The 14,348-nt window shown below is 39.8% G+C and overlaps 1 non-coding gene across 1 annotated transcript; it reads left to right on the forward strand.

The window, feature by feature from the left end:
* The first annotated feature begins 2,757 nt into the window (after nt 1-2,757).
* TRNAW-CCA (transfer RNA tryptophan (anticodon CCA)) lies at nt 2,758-2,829 on the forward strand. The gene has a single exon. It is a non-coding gene; the product is annotated as a tRNA-Trp (tRNA).
* The last annotated feature ends 11,519 nt before the right edge of the window (nt 2,830-14,348 follow it).

A 14,348-nucleotide genomic window follows, 5' to 3' on the forward strand; every position in this document is an offset into this window, starting at 1 on the left:
GAGGACCCTAGGGAAATGTGCTGGCTGGTTGATTAATGCCGCCTTTCTGAACACATTCCCTCCATCCCCCTGACATTTGATGGAGGTGACTATAGTGCTGTGTGGAGCTGGGCTGACACTTGGAGATGATGGGGAAATATTCCCTGGGAAAGAGGGGCTCTTGAACTCCTTTGGCTTCTGACTTTGATCCCATCTCCCCAAAAGAAGTAAGAGGAATCCTAATAAACTGTAAGGCTGATCTCAGTGTTCCCACTCTCAAAGATGTATTAATGGCATCCCACTGCCCACAGATAAAGTCTGAGGTCCTAAATATGAACCAATCTCTACAACATCCAGGTGAGGGATATACAGTCCTCAAACAGGTGGAGTCAAGCAAGAGTGGATACAGGTGTGAACTGCAAAATTAACTGAAAATTTCCTCCCTGGTAAAACAATTCTGCACAATTCCGAGAGAAGCAGGTCACTCAGTCATGTCCAGTTCTTTGTGATGCCATGGGCACGCAGTTGTAAAGAATCTGCCTGCCAACTGAGGAGATGCAAGAGACATGGGTTCAATCCCTGAGTCAGCAAGATCCCCTCAAGTAGGAAATGGCAATCCATTCCAGTATTCTCGCCTGGACAATTTCATGGACAGAGGAGATTGGTGGGCTACAGTCCACGGCGTCACAGAGTGACACGACTGAGAGACTGAGCACACACACACAATAGTATTATTTACTAGTGATAATTCATAAATTTATTAGCATATGCTAGAAAATGATAAAATCATATCACCTAGTCAGAACTAAGCTCAGGCATCAAGGATATCAAAAGGGAATGAGATGAGAGAGGTAGACGATGGGTAACCAAGTTCAAGGATTGATGCGTAAGTACTTTATTCTTAGGCAAGCACCTCAGTCTCTCAATCACAGCCTATTTGTTCTCATAGTACATGTTATTCTAACAGGCTTAATTATCTGGCTTCCAGTTCCAGAACAAATTAAAGTCAGCTAAATTGATGGGAGCAGAGAACTGTTACAAATAGACCTACCATCATCCCTGAGACATGTAAGACACTCTATTCCTGCCCACCAGCCCTCTATTTCTCATGGGTTTACACCACCTTTCTCTCCAACATTCCTCATATAATATGATTTCAATTCTCTTTGTCACCTTAGGTCTCTCCTTTAAACCTACTCCATTTTTTAATATCCCCTTAAAGCAAAATTATATACAACGTTGCATGTGTGGCTTGGCCAAAAATTATTGGAGCCCAGGTTTTATGAAGAGGTCACAAACTCAGCCACTTCCAGAGACGATGGAATACAGTAAATGAACGAAGAAATCAAGTACAAGACAATAACAAATGGTGTCTCTAATGGTGAATAAATGAAGAGGGAATGCCCAAAGGCATTCTTGCATCTGACACAAGAATATCCAATAGTCTGACCCAGATGATTTATGTAAGCCAATTGGGACATGGCATTTGGCCCAATAAAACTGAAAGAAAGAATGAATATTCCAAGTCCGGGGGAGAAGTGTCTTCACCCCTCCTTTTGGACACAAACAAGGAAGTGTGAGCCATCATCTTGCTCCTGGATGCCATCTTACAACCTTGAGAAGAGTGCCCGCCAGAGGAAGTCAGGACAGGAAGATGGAAAGAACCCATGGCCTGGATGACACCACAAACTGCCGAACTGATCAATCCCAGGGCACACTCAAACTCTTGACTTCAGTAAGAGAATAAATGTTCTCATTGTTTAAGGCAGTTTGCATTGGGGATTTTCAACTTGCCCTCAACAGCATCTTAGAAAATACAGAATTCAAGTTGTAACATTTAAGCTCTGTGATAACCAAATAAGACTTAGCTGGTAGTGGTACACAATCTTCAAACACTTGGAACATGAGACATGATCTAAGTGTAAAATACTCACAGAATTTAAAATAAGACTTAGTATTAGAGGTATAAAAAGTACCTCAGTATAGTTTTCATACTGATCACACCTTGAAAAAATGTTTTGGGATATGCTGGGTTAAATAAAATATACTCATAAAGTTAATTTCATCTGTTTCTTTTTACCTTTTTCTTTTAATATGGCTACTAGAAATTTTTCAAAATTGTACTTATTTTTGCCTGCACCGGGTCTTCACAGATGCATGAGGGTTTTCTCTAGTTGTAGTGAGCGGAGGCTACTTTTCGCTGTGGAGCACAGGCTTCTCACTGCAATGGCTTTTCTTGTCGCAGAGCAAAACTTGAGACTATATATGTACTCATGTTATATTTCTACCAAACAGCATTGGTCTAGTTATTGTGCTCTCTCAAGCAGCCTAAGGCCATTAGGTCACATGGAACTATTTACTCATATTTCACTTACTGTCAACAAACATTTTGTACTTTTCTTATCCCTTCTTTGGGAAAGTCATTTTTCTCCATTCTGTTTTCCATAGAGTAATTTTTCTCAGCCTAACTGAAGAACTTACATTGATTCTAATTATCCTAAGTCCACTGAAATAGCCCAAAGGGCATGTTGGAGATTTGAGTGGGGAGGCAATTTGGGTTGTCACATGATGAGGAGGGGCACTACTGTTATTTAGTGGGCAGGGCCTTGCATGTCTCATAGAGGATAAGAGAAGACACTTGCCCCATGTCATTCCTATAGATGAAAAAATATGCTTATACATACCTGGACAGAATAAAATTCCCTTTCAATTATAAATATGGTTATTTAGGGGTTTTTTTTTGGTTGTTGTTGTTTTTGCATGAGTTTAATGTAAGCTTCCCTGGTAGCTCAGAGGTTAAAGCGTCTGCCTCCAATGCAGGAGACCCAGGTTCAATCCCTGGGTCGGGAAGATCCCCTGGAGAAGGAAATGGCAACCCACTCCAGTATTCTTGCCTGGAGAATCCCATGGACAGAGGAGCCTGGTAGGCTACAGTCCACGGGGTCACAAGGAGTCGGACACGACTGAGTGACTTCACTTAATGTAAGCTACTTTTCTAGGAATGCAGCTACTGTGAAATCAAGGGAGAGATATGCTTTGTTTGGTCAGAACTTTAGAATTTACTCATCATTTTAGAAAAATCACATCATTTGTAACAATGGCACCACTGGTATCTGAGTCACCAGCATAGTTCAACAGCATTTGAGCTGCTATAGTAAGACAATTCTATGCATATGTCCTAATATATTTATTTCATCCTGATTTCAAAATGTCCAAGAGAAAAGCTATTGATACTATTCAATTGAAGATTGTCTCACATCTATTAAATCCAAACTAATTAATTGTATCAGAGGCAAGAATCTGGTTGGTTCTGACAAAACACAATGTATGCATTCCTAAAAAGTCACCTCTCCACAGCAAACCACCTGATAAAATCACAGGGCCTCAGGGAAAGTGGAATGAGGGCCATAATGCTCAGAAATTTCGATAGCAACACATTAAAAAAAAAAAGAACTTAATAAAAATGGCAGCGCAGTTTTACACGTGTTAAATGGCCAAGGAATACATATGTAACTATAAGCATGTCATCTTGGAAGAGATCTGAGGTTTGCTTGTACAAGTCTGAGCAGTGGAAGGGCTGCAGCTTGTGTTGTTGTGGAGGAGGCTGGGCTGACCGGATGGCAAGGCAAGCTGTAACACCAGATTTGGGTCAATGTGGCTTCCAACTTGGGGCTTCCCAGTGGTCTGGAGATGCAGAAGACACAGGAGACCCAGGTTCAATCCTTGGGTGGGGAAGAGCCCCTGGAGGTTAGCCCGGCAACTCAATCCAGTATTCTTGCCTGGAGAATCCCATGGACAGAGGAGCCTGGCAGGCTGCAGTCCATAGTGTCACAAAGTCAGACACAACTAAAGCGACTAAACAGGCACGCACGGCTTCCAGCTCGAGGTGAACTGAGGCGGCTGGCCGATGTCTGGGTGGTGCACACACTTGTTTTGTGCATTCTACGGGCTGAATTCACGTGGGTGTGGTTTTCTGCATTCCCTTTGTGTGGATAAAACTGTGCATAAGCAAACACAAGTGCTCAAATCATCTCCTCACGTTGCAGTCACATTGAAACAAATTCATGTTTCCAAAACAAGTATGATGGCAGAACTGAATGTACTACATACGTCTCCCAGCATCATTTTACTGTAAAATTGCTTCCCTTTTATTTCTCGTTATTACATTCATGACATTACAGTGATATTTGGCAATTACACATATGATGAATAGGCCGATTATGTCATCTCTGACATTCCTCTCACAATAACAAAAGTGGGATACCAAAATATTTTCTACAGAGAAAGCACTGGGCCTGAGAGGACCGAGAATCTCAGTTCCAACCTGCTGGGCGGTTGTTAAACAATTGTTGTTCTATGCAATTGTTATTCCTCTTTAGTTGTGTCATCAATAGATCTAGTAAGTGTGTCTCCCATTGTGCCATTCAAACTGCTGAAACATTTTTTCCAGGAAACAACTTTTCCCAGGACAGAACTAAAGAGAGTTCAGGTCATGCCACTAAAAATCACCAACACTTCCATCAACCAGCACCCTAAACCTTCACTCAGTACCCAAACCACCTAACTTTTCATATCTGTCCATCGTTTCCAGAGGCTAGCAAAAGAAACTCTGCCCGGGGCTTCCCTGGTGTTGAGCCAGACCACACTGTCCGCCACATTCACAGGATCCTGCAATCTAAAATTCTTACCCACATCTATTCTGGGTTTTGTTTTTATAAATGGAGACCTTTGTAAAAGAAAAGGATAGTGATTCTAGGGCTGGAGTGATAGTTCACAAATTCAGTCACTCAAGAAGCATTTTAAAATGCATGTTCCCAGGTCCTACTCCATACCTGGAGGTAGATCCTGAAAACTGGTATTAAGAATGATTTTTACAGGAGTTTCTGATGTGGAACAGTTACACTTAGAAGCAAACATCTCAATCATCATCTATTTCTTCAGGTGAAGAAATGGTGAATACCAGTAAACATGAGTACTATGCTAGAGGCTGGGTTTCAGAGCCAGGGTTTTCTAACTCCTAAGTGATACACAGTATAATACAAAGTAATGACTGCCACAGAAGAAGCAAGTGTTATAATAAAGCAGTTTCTCAACCTTTTTCCATGATCTCTCCAACCTAAAGTCAAGCATTTTTTTTTTTTTGGCTGTGCCTCACAGTATCTTAGTTCCCAGAACAGGGATTGACCCGTGCACACCTCTCCCTACCCACCTACACACGCACACACACACACGCACACACACACGCACGCGTGCGCGCGCGCAAGCATGCACACATGCATGGAAACTCAAGGGTCTAACCACTAAGCCACCAAGGAAGTCCCAAATCAAGCGTTTTTGGATACTGTTTTCCTAATTTCCTCCCAACCATGAAATTTTATATACAGTATATTTTATGTATTATATGTATATCTATGTTTTATACATTAAAAGAATATATTTTGTCCCCCAAGAATGAATTTTTGCTCCCCTGGGGACAATATTGGCCCAACTGAGAAGACATGTGATTAAGGTATATAAAAAAGATGCTGGGAGAGCAGAGAAAGCAGTGACTCACTGCCTGGGACCATCAGGGAGGACAGAGGAGGAAGTGACATTTGAACCAGGTTTTGCAGGATGAGTAAGATTTGCCGTCTGGGAAAGGAAGGGAAGTGGTTCTAGAAGGAAAAGCTCTCAGGCATGTGTGTTAAATGTTTGCATAGCACTGTGTGCTCTGAGGTCTACACATCTACAGAAAGACTGGGGAATTTAAAAATACAAATTTTAGTACAACTTTAGATACAAACTGACTCTTAGGAGGTATCAAGGGGAGGTATCACCCCTTTTGGGGGTGAGGGGTATATATGGAGCAGAAGCTGTGAAGAATGTTGAGTTATTAAAGGTAGGTATTTGGTTCCTTTAATTTCAGCCTATGTCTCAGATGGAAAGACTCCTGAGTAATAAATAATAGAGCACACTTTGGGCATATTTCATTCACCACACTCCCAGACACACTTCGAATACCATTCAAAGCAAGTCGTGAAATCTCTGATTAATATACAACACAGAGCTCTCTCTATACACTCTCAAGGGTAAAAAATACTGCTGAAAAGCCAGTTCTTTTAAAAGCTGAGCATCTAACACCACCTTGTGAATGATAATAAATGGCAGGCTAAGTCAGAAGGTAGACTGGCCCTCTGTCTGGGTCTGAAAGTATTATATACAAAGAAACACATGCCAGTTCTTCAGCCAAGAGGACAGGATGGTCTTCCAGAGAGATAAGATCTCCTATGAGACTCTTGGTATTTCCCAATTCCAGCTTGGTCAGAAATAGCAACCCTAACTCTCATGGACTGTTTTCCCATTCTGTTTTTTTCCCTTCATACTTCCCATTCAGGCTGCACTAGGAATGTGTGTCTATTTGTTACTAAAATTATATGACAATTATTTTCCCTAAGGTCAAAGAAGTTTAGGACTTTTCACCAACCCCAGGTCCCTCCCTGGCTTCATGGAGTTTGTCATCCACTGAAAGAGACAAGCATTGTGCACAAAACTATAGGGCTAATTTCAAACGTGATCATGACAAGGAAAAAGTAGTACTAGACAAATGAAACAAACATAACTTAGAACCCACAACTACACATGCACATCAAGATGCTTTTCACACTGTGCAGGACACCACAGCAAAGACGAATTTATATTACGTGCAAGGAACAAGAAGAGAAAGCCAATCTTCCTGAAAGAATTATGACTATGTTTGCCCACTCTAATTATTATAATTAGAACTCCATCCATTTGAATGAGTACTATCCAGCATCAGATTCATTTCTTAATGGTCATCATGGGCCCAAAGAGAATTATGCAAGGATACTGCATACAGCATTGTTTACAGAAGGAAAAGTAATGACCCAAGTGCCCATAGAAAGGGGATTAGTTACATGGAAAGAGTCTATCTACGGAGTATTCAAAAGAATGTGCTAGGGTTATAGATACTAATATGAAACTACATCCAAAACACTTTGTTGGATTAAAATAAACAAAATGTAGCATTCTATCCATTTACATGTAGAGTGTGCTTCCATTTGTGTGACATTTAAGTAGAGGAATACGGGTTCAAGTAAACTTGCACATACACAGACTACCTCTGGAAGAATACAGAAAAAGTGATAATAGCGGTTGCCTCTGGAGGCAAGAACTGGGTATATGAAGTCAGGAGTGGTAAACAGACATCATGTTCATAATGTTTACTTTACTATTATTAGAAGCTTGCCACATCTGGTTAAAGGAAAATTATCTCAAACATCATATATGGAGAACAGAAGTGTTAACCAATAATAGAAACCATTCATTTTGTAATCTGCTTCCCATCCCAAGTCTGTCTGCTTAACAGCATTCTCTAAATGTTTAGAAATAAGGTCAGTGGAATTGGATGGGTGGAGAGCAAGGTTCAAATACCATTGGGAGGAAGCCAGGAAGTAAAGAAAGGGCAGGGTAGGGGGTAGGGGGAAGTGGTAAAGGCTTGTGTGGCCAGCAGACAAAGCTTCATGGGCTGTTAATCATAAAGACTGGAGGATGCACCTCTTGTGGGGAAGATGATTTTAAGTGGTATATAGACACTTTGCTGGACAAAATTGATTCACGTAATGAAAAAAATCATTCCCTTTTCAAATCTTTTTTATTCCTTCGATACAATAAAAGAGGAAGTCTCAGTTTGGTACAAGTATGTCTTTATGGCCTCTGGGTACTCTCCTGGAGTTAAAATTTGATAACAGTGTTTTGACTTAACTATATTTCTTTTCACTCATATCCTTCTTAGTGCAAGTAACTTTAGCTTCCATTTGTGGTTGTGACATAAAGTTTCCTTCTAAAATAGATGTAGGTGATTTCAGTTTTTAAAAATGAACCATTTTCAGTGAAAATATTAAGTAACACGAGAGGTACAGGGAGATGTCCAAAACTGTGCATGTGATACATGACTGACTGTTGTTTGGGAAGCTGTGAGTTGAAAGAAAAATTATCCTCAGTCTGAGAAGCTGAGAATTATCCAGAGCTGAGAAGTCACACAGTTATGTAGTTGTAACTATTGTTGGCTTTTCATTTTCATCCTACTGAATGAGCACTAAATAAAAATGAGGGAGGTACTTATTACAGAACTGAACTGAAGCTGCAGTTCAGTTTTCTTTGTCAATGGTATTTAACAAGAATATCTTTAGTATCCTAGAGCCGATTCTTTGGATGGCTAACACTTAGAACCAAGAGTGCAGGCCGAACGCTGAAGGCCTAATTAAAAGTATGATTCTTGCCCTAGTGTGTCACACTAGCCCTTTTGTTGGCCTCCCAGGAGAGAAGAAACACCTCCACTGAAATCACATTTTCCAACTTTCTCCTTCTCCAGTGCAACCACTTTTTCATTAGCTAATCCCAATTAGAACATTTTTTTACTAAAGCCATAAATCTCTGCCACTCTCAATAAGCATAAATTATATAGTAAATAATCATATTCTGTATCTGTCCAAAAAAATAAGAACCTCTTTTTTTTTTTCCCAGTTCATGAGACTCAAGAGTTGCTAAGTCAACACTCAGGCCTTTTGATTTGGGTTTCCCCCTCTCCTCTCATCTGTCAGTCGTCTTAAATGAACACTTCTCTTAGGAAGAAAATGATCACCAATGAACTTTTCTAAAATTAGCCACAATTAAATTATTCTCTTTCTTCTTTGTTGTGAGCAATTTAACGGAGTGGGAAGTGCTAGATCATTGTGCTAAAACCTACCTCTGCCATTTACTGGCTGAATGACCTGGGATACTCCTCAGCTGGCTCAACTGAGGAGACAGACCTTATAAGATTGTGTTTCAAAATAAATGGAGAAACTAAATATACAAGGTTTAGCACAGTGCCTGGCACGGAGTATGTGTGCATTCATATTAGCTGTCCATACTGTAGAAATAAAAGTGGTGATTTTTGTTGTTGTTCCTTTTGTGGTCAGCAATTGCTTAACCCAACATTTCATAGGTTAAACTAATTAAAAGAAACACAGCTTATCCTGTGATTGATTTTCAAGCTCATTTATTAGCCATTTCTCTATGGTTTAGTTTAATTAAATTGAGCAGCATATCAAATATTGATTTTAATAAAATCTTGATTAATATTCAAGCAATTATCAAACATGATTTTTCATGCCATTCCTGCATTTCAATGAAACCAACCTAAAAACTAATTTGCTTTTAAATAAAGAACTGATTTATATATATATATATAAATATATATATATATATATCTCAGGCTATTTTCAGAAATAAAGAAAAAATGGTCCCCCAGTCTTTTTATTAGCATTAGCAAAGACAAGACACAATGTCTGACCAGCACTGCAAAACCTTAATCCAGGCAGTCATGTCATTTCCAATCAGTAGTGAAAGGGGAAAAACAAAATAGAATCAATTTCTTTGATAAATGTTAATTTAGCACCCACTTTGTACAAGGCACTGTCCTACACCATTCAACACAAGTTGAGGTTGAAAGAGCTAATCCTGCAGCCAGTTTTAACAGGTGTGGAAGAATTCAGCCACACAGGAAGTCCATTATTTTATGCAATAATAGCCAGAGAAGTGCATGTATTTCAACTCTTGAAATTACTTTGTTGTGGAATTTATGTGTATAGGCTCACTCTTAGGAGAATAAGATGTAAATGTGATGGTATAAATTATCAGTAGGATCATATTAGCAATTACCATGAATATAAGACGTTCAGTAAGTTTTGGTTTGATAGTTAAGTGCTTAAAAATTTTCTAGCCCATATGTATTGCAACAGCGCCACCTAGAGGATTTGTAAAAAACATCACAGGGTCATTTCCCCAGACTCAGCCATTCTTCCTATTTAGGCAGAAAGAAAAGTAGCTACTGCATTCTGGGTCTTCTCTCATTTAAAGCAATTCTGTCCATCTATTTGGCACCTTCTTAAATCTTTAGATTTCTATAGAATAGCTAAATAAAATTGAACATGCAGAAAATCACAACACATTTGTGCAGAGGATCCCAATTTTCCCCCTAGAAGAAGGGGAATTGGGTGTGTCCTGGGACATTATGACGTGAACCACAGCAGTCCCCCTCCCTGGGGACAAACCCTCCTTATTCTGTCCTAAATCCCAGACAGGTGAGCACTTAATGCAGACTGGCTACTTGGTAACAGGTATTTATTTAGAACAGTTGAGAAGTTAACTTTCTATTGCTTACACCAGCAGATCCACTCACTAACTCCTTCTGCTGCCCAGCGTTCTGGCGGTGGAGTTGAAAAGGAAAATACAGAACATTTCCCATTTTGTATAGTCCTCATTCTTTTTTTTTTTTTCTTGTAATTTTTCTCAACCAGGTAACTGCTTTGGAGGCAAATTAAAAGGATTAATGTTTAGATAATAAGTGAGTTCTTCCTAAGAACTAGCACTCTCCTTGTATTATTTGGTTTCAGAATTTCAGCCGACTCTTCTCTCAGCTGACTGCAACCTCAGAGGGGAATGGCAGAAATGCACCTTCGGTAAGGCAGGTGGAATGCTCATCTTCACTGCCACTTGAGGGTGCTGTCTGCCTCAGAACAGACAGATTCACAACTTGCCACGCAAGACAAAATGTAGAAATCTGAGTTAGCCATACCTTCCTGCCTGTGTATAGGAAGTCAGTGTTCCTACCTAAACACACTAGTAAACAGTAGGGAGCCAGTGGGGGAACAGTCATGATGATTCTCTAAATTTAAAGTTAACCACTTTGACCTAGTTTTTCGAAGTAAGACTAGGTTTTATCTAGGGAACTCTTTCCCCGTTCTGTAAGGAAAAGCCACAGCTAAAGTCACACCAAACCGCAATAATCTTAGTTCTCTGAAACATCTTCCATTTTCTTGCCCACTCTTTCCCTTCTATTCAACCTTCACATCTGTTCACCTAACGAGTGTCTGATTCTTTATGACTCACCCTGTGCTACGTGAAAGTTGCTCAGTCGTGTCTGACTCTTTGTGACCCCATGGACTATACAGTCCATGGAATTCTCCAGGCCAAAATACTGGAGTGGGTAGCCTTTCCCCTCTCCAGGGGATCTTTCCAACCCAGGGGTCAAACCCAGGTCTCCCACATTGCAGGTGTATTCTTTACCAACTGAGCTATCAGGGAAGCCCCAAGTGCTATGAAAGCAGGGCTATTCCTATTCTATTCACTGCATTCCCATGTATTCCCATGGTTCTTGTACAAAAAATCCATCAATATTTTTGAAGAACAATTCCCCTATGTAAGTATGATTCACCTCAAGAAGGACTCTGCGGCTTCATACATTATCTCCATCACTTTGCCTTCCAAACATGTGCCTCAGTTGTGCTTCCTTGCTTACCTTGTCCTCTTAATCCCTACAGCAGTCAGAAGAAAAACCCAAGATTCCATAATGTAAGCTGCTTCTTGCTAGTCAAGGCTTACAGCAATTCCACTTGGCAGCCTGGTCACAATCTCCAGACTGATTCTGGGATCTGCACACTACCCATCTCAGCTACTGAGTCACTGCAAGAGAAGTGAAAATCAAAATGTTATATTTGTAGGACAGCTCTTTCTCAGATGTCTGCTGTTCTTAGGAAGCAGCAGAGGAAGATGAGAACAAAGTCTTCTCTCTCGTATGCAGTTGGCCTCAGTTCAGTTCAGTTGCTCAGTCGTGTCCGGCTCTTTGCGACCCCATGAATCGCAGCACGCCAGGCCTCCCTGTCCATCACCATCTCCCGGAGTTCACTCAGACTCACGTCCATCGAGTCAGTGATGCCATCCAGCCATCTCATCCTCCGTCGTCCCCTTCTCCTCCTGCCCCCAATCCCTCCCAGCATCAGAGTCTTTTCCAACGAGTCAACGCTTCACATGAGGTGGCCAAAGTACTGGAGTTTCAGCTTTAGCATCATTCCTTCCAAAGAAATCCCAGGGTTGATCTCCTTCAGAATGGACTAGTTGGATCTCCTTGCAGTCCAAGGAACTCTCAAGAGTCTTCTCCAACACCACAGTTTAAAAGCAACACAGCATAAAAAGAAGACAAGGAAGATATCTTTGTTTCTGATTGGACCACTTACTGTATCCATGGAAGGACTATGATATTTTGGAACTAGGTAAACGCAAGAGTGTAAAACAGGCACTCAGAGCCATCCTGGGAAATTTCAGAGTGATATGAAATGGGATTTATCACTCCAGACTCTTATTCTGTCAGCTGGCTTTTTTGCCTCAGAGACTGTATCTACAAGCTTGACAGGCTCAAGGAGTCGCTGTGAGGGCATATCATACGCTGAGGCAGGGTATATCAAGTGCTTGGAAAACTATGCCCAGCTAACAAAAAATGAGAGAGAAGAAATTTTTAACAGAAGGACCACAGACTTCCCCAATACCAATTATATTTTGTTTTTAAGGGTCTGGAGAGAATATTTCACTGCTTACATCCTCACATGGGTTTAATTAAGAAAGAAAAGTTACAGAAAAATTAGCCATGCATATCCTAAATGATAATCAGTAGATTCTGAGAGTAAGAACCAGGTAGAGATCATATAGGGTACAAAAAAGGGGAAACACCATATATAGTTGTGCCATTTTGTTTCTATATTTGTAATTATATGGAAATATACATGCAGAGTATGATGAGTAAACATTTTTCACTCAGTCACCTTAGACAAAGCTATAGTTTTTATTCATTCATAAAAAACGTTTTTATCATAATTATGACAACTGGAAAAACAGAATAAGAATTTCCTGAAATAAAAGATATCAAGCCACAGTTTCAAGAGGCAGCATTTTGTTTTGCTTTAATTTAGTTTCTTTTGTTTATGGATGTTCAATTTCTCCAGCACCATTTACTGAAAAAGCCATGTTTCCTTCACCGAATGCTTCTTCACCTTTGACAAAAATCAGTTGGGAATATTTGTGTGGGATTATTTCGAGGTTCTCTGTTCTGTTGCACTGATCTATACAGTTAACCCTCCACCAACATAACCTAGTCTTGATTATTGTAGCTATATATCTTGAAATTCAGTACAGTGGTTTCTCCAACTTTATTCTTCCTTTTCAGAATTGTCTTTGCTCTTATATTTTGTTTTTCAATACAAATATTAGAATAATCTTCTCTGTATCTTCAAAAAATTTTGCTGGGATTTTGGCAGGAATTGATCCTGTACATCAGTTTGGAGAGAACTGGCTCCCTTCATTTACTTTGATCTTCATTTCCTTCAATCAGCAGTTCATAGTATTAGGCGTACAAATCCTATGCAAGTTTTGTTATATTTACATCTGAAGATTTCATTTCTACAAGTTGTTTTCATAGATTCCATGGCATTTTCTACATATTCAATAATCTCCAAATAGGGACAGTTTTATTTCTTGATTTTCAATCTTTTGAAAATTGTTTGCCTTTTGGGTCCTTTTCTTGCTTTACTGCACTGGCTAACTGGTCCGTCACTGCGTTAAAGAGTAGCAACAGAGGATATCCTCTCTTTTTCCCAATTTTTGGAGAAAAGCATTTGTCTTTCAGCATGAAGTGCATTAACTGTAGCTTTTTACAGACACTCTTTATAAAGCTACAGCCCATGGGGTTGCAAAGAGTCGGATATGACTGAGTGACTAACACTTTAGAAAGTTACAGAAATTCCCTTTTATTCCAAGTTTGCTGAGTGTTTTTTTTTTTTAAAATCATGAATTGGTATTGAATTCTGTCAAATTTCCTCTTCTTGCATCAATTATTAATCATGTGATTATTTTTTCTTCCTTAGTCTGTTAACGTAGTGTATTGACTACTGACTGACTTTTGAATGATGAACCAACCTTGCATTCCCTGGGATAAACTCCAGTTGGTAACGGCTTATAATTCTTTATAATTGCTATTTCTATTTCTATTTCTAGCTAATATCTTAAGTGTTTTACATGTACACTCATGAAAGATAGTGGTCTGTAGTTTCCTTCTCTTCCTTTTTTAATACTGTCTTTGGTTTTTATAACAAGATAATGCTAACTTCATAAAATGAATTGGGATGTCTTCCCCCTTCTACTTTTGGAATGATTGTGTATAAATGATATCAATTAGTCTTTAAACATTTTGCAGATTTCTTTGGTGAATCTCCAGTGGAAATTTCTTTTGGGGAATTTTCAAGTTATAAATTCAATGTCTTAAATAGATACTGCTGCTGCTGCTAAGTCACTTCAGTTGTGTCCGACTCTGTGCGACCCCATAGATGGCAGCCCACCAGGCTCCTCCATCTCTGGGATTCTCCAGGCAAGAACATGGGAGTGGGTTGTCATTTCCTTCTCCAATGCATGAAAGTGAAAAGCAAAAGTGAAGTCGCTCAGACGTGCCCAACTCTTAGCGACCCCATGGACTGCAGCATACCAGGTACACAGCTATTTAA

Source organism: Capricornis sumatraensis, chromosome 20 (genome assembly GCF_032405125.1).
Source record: "Capricornis sumatraensis isolate serow.1 chromosome 20, serow.2, whole genome shotgun sequence".
Lineage (NCBI taxonomy): Eukaryota > Metazoa > Chordata > Mammalia > Artiodactyla > Bovidae > Capricornis > Capricornis sumatraensis.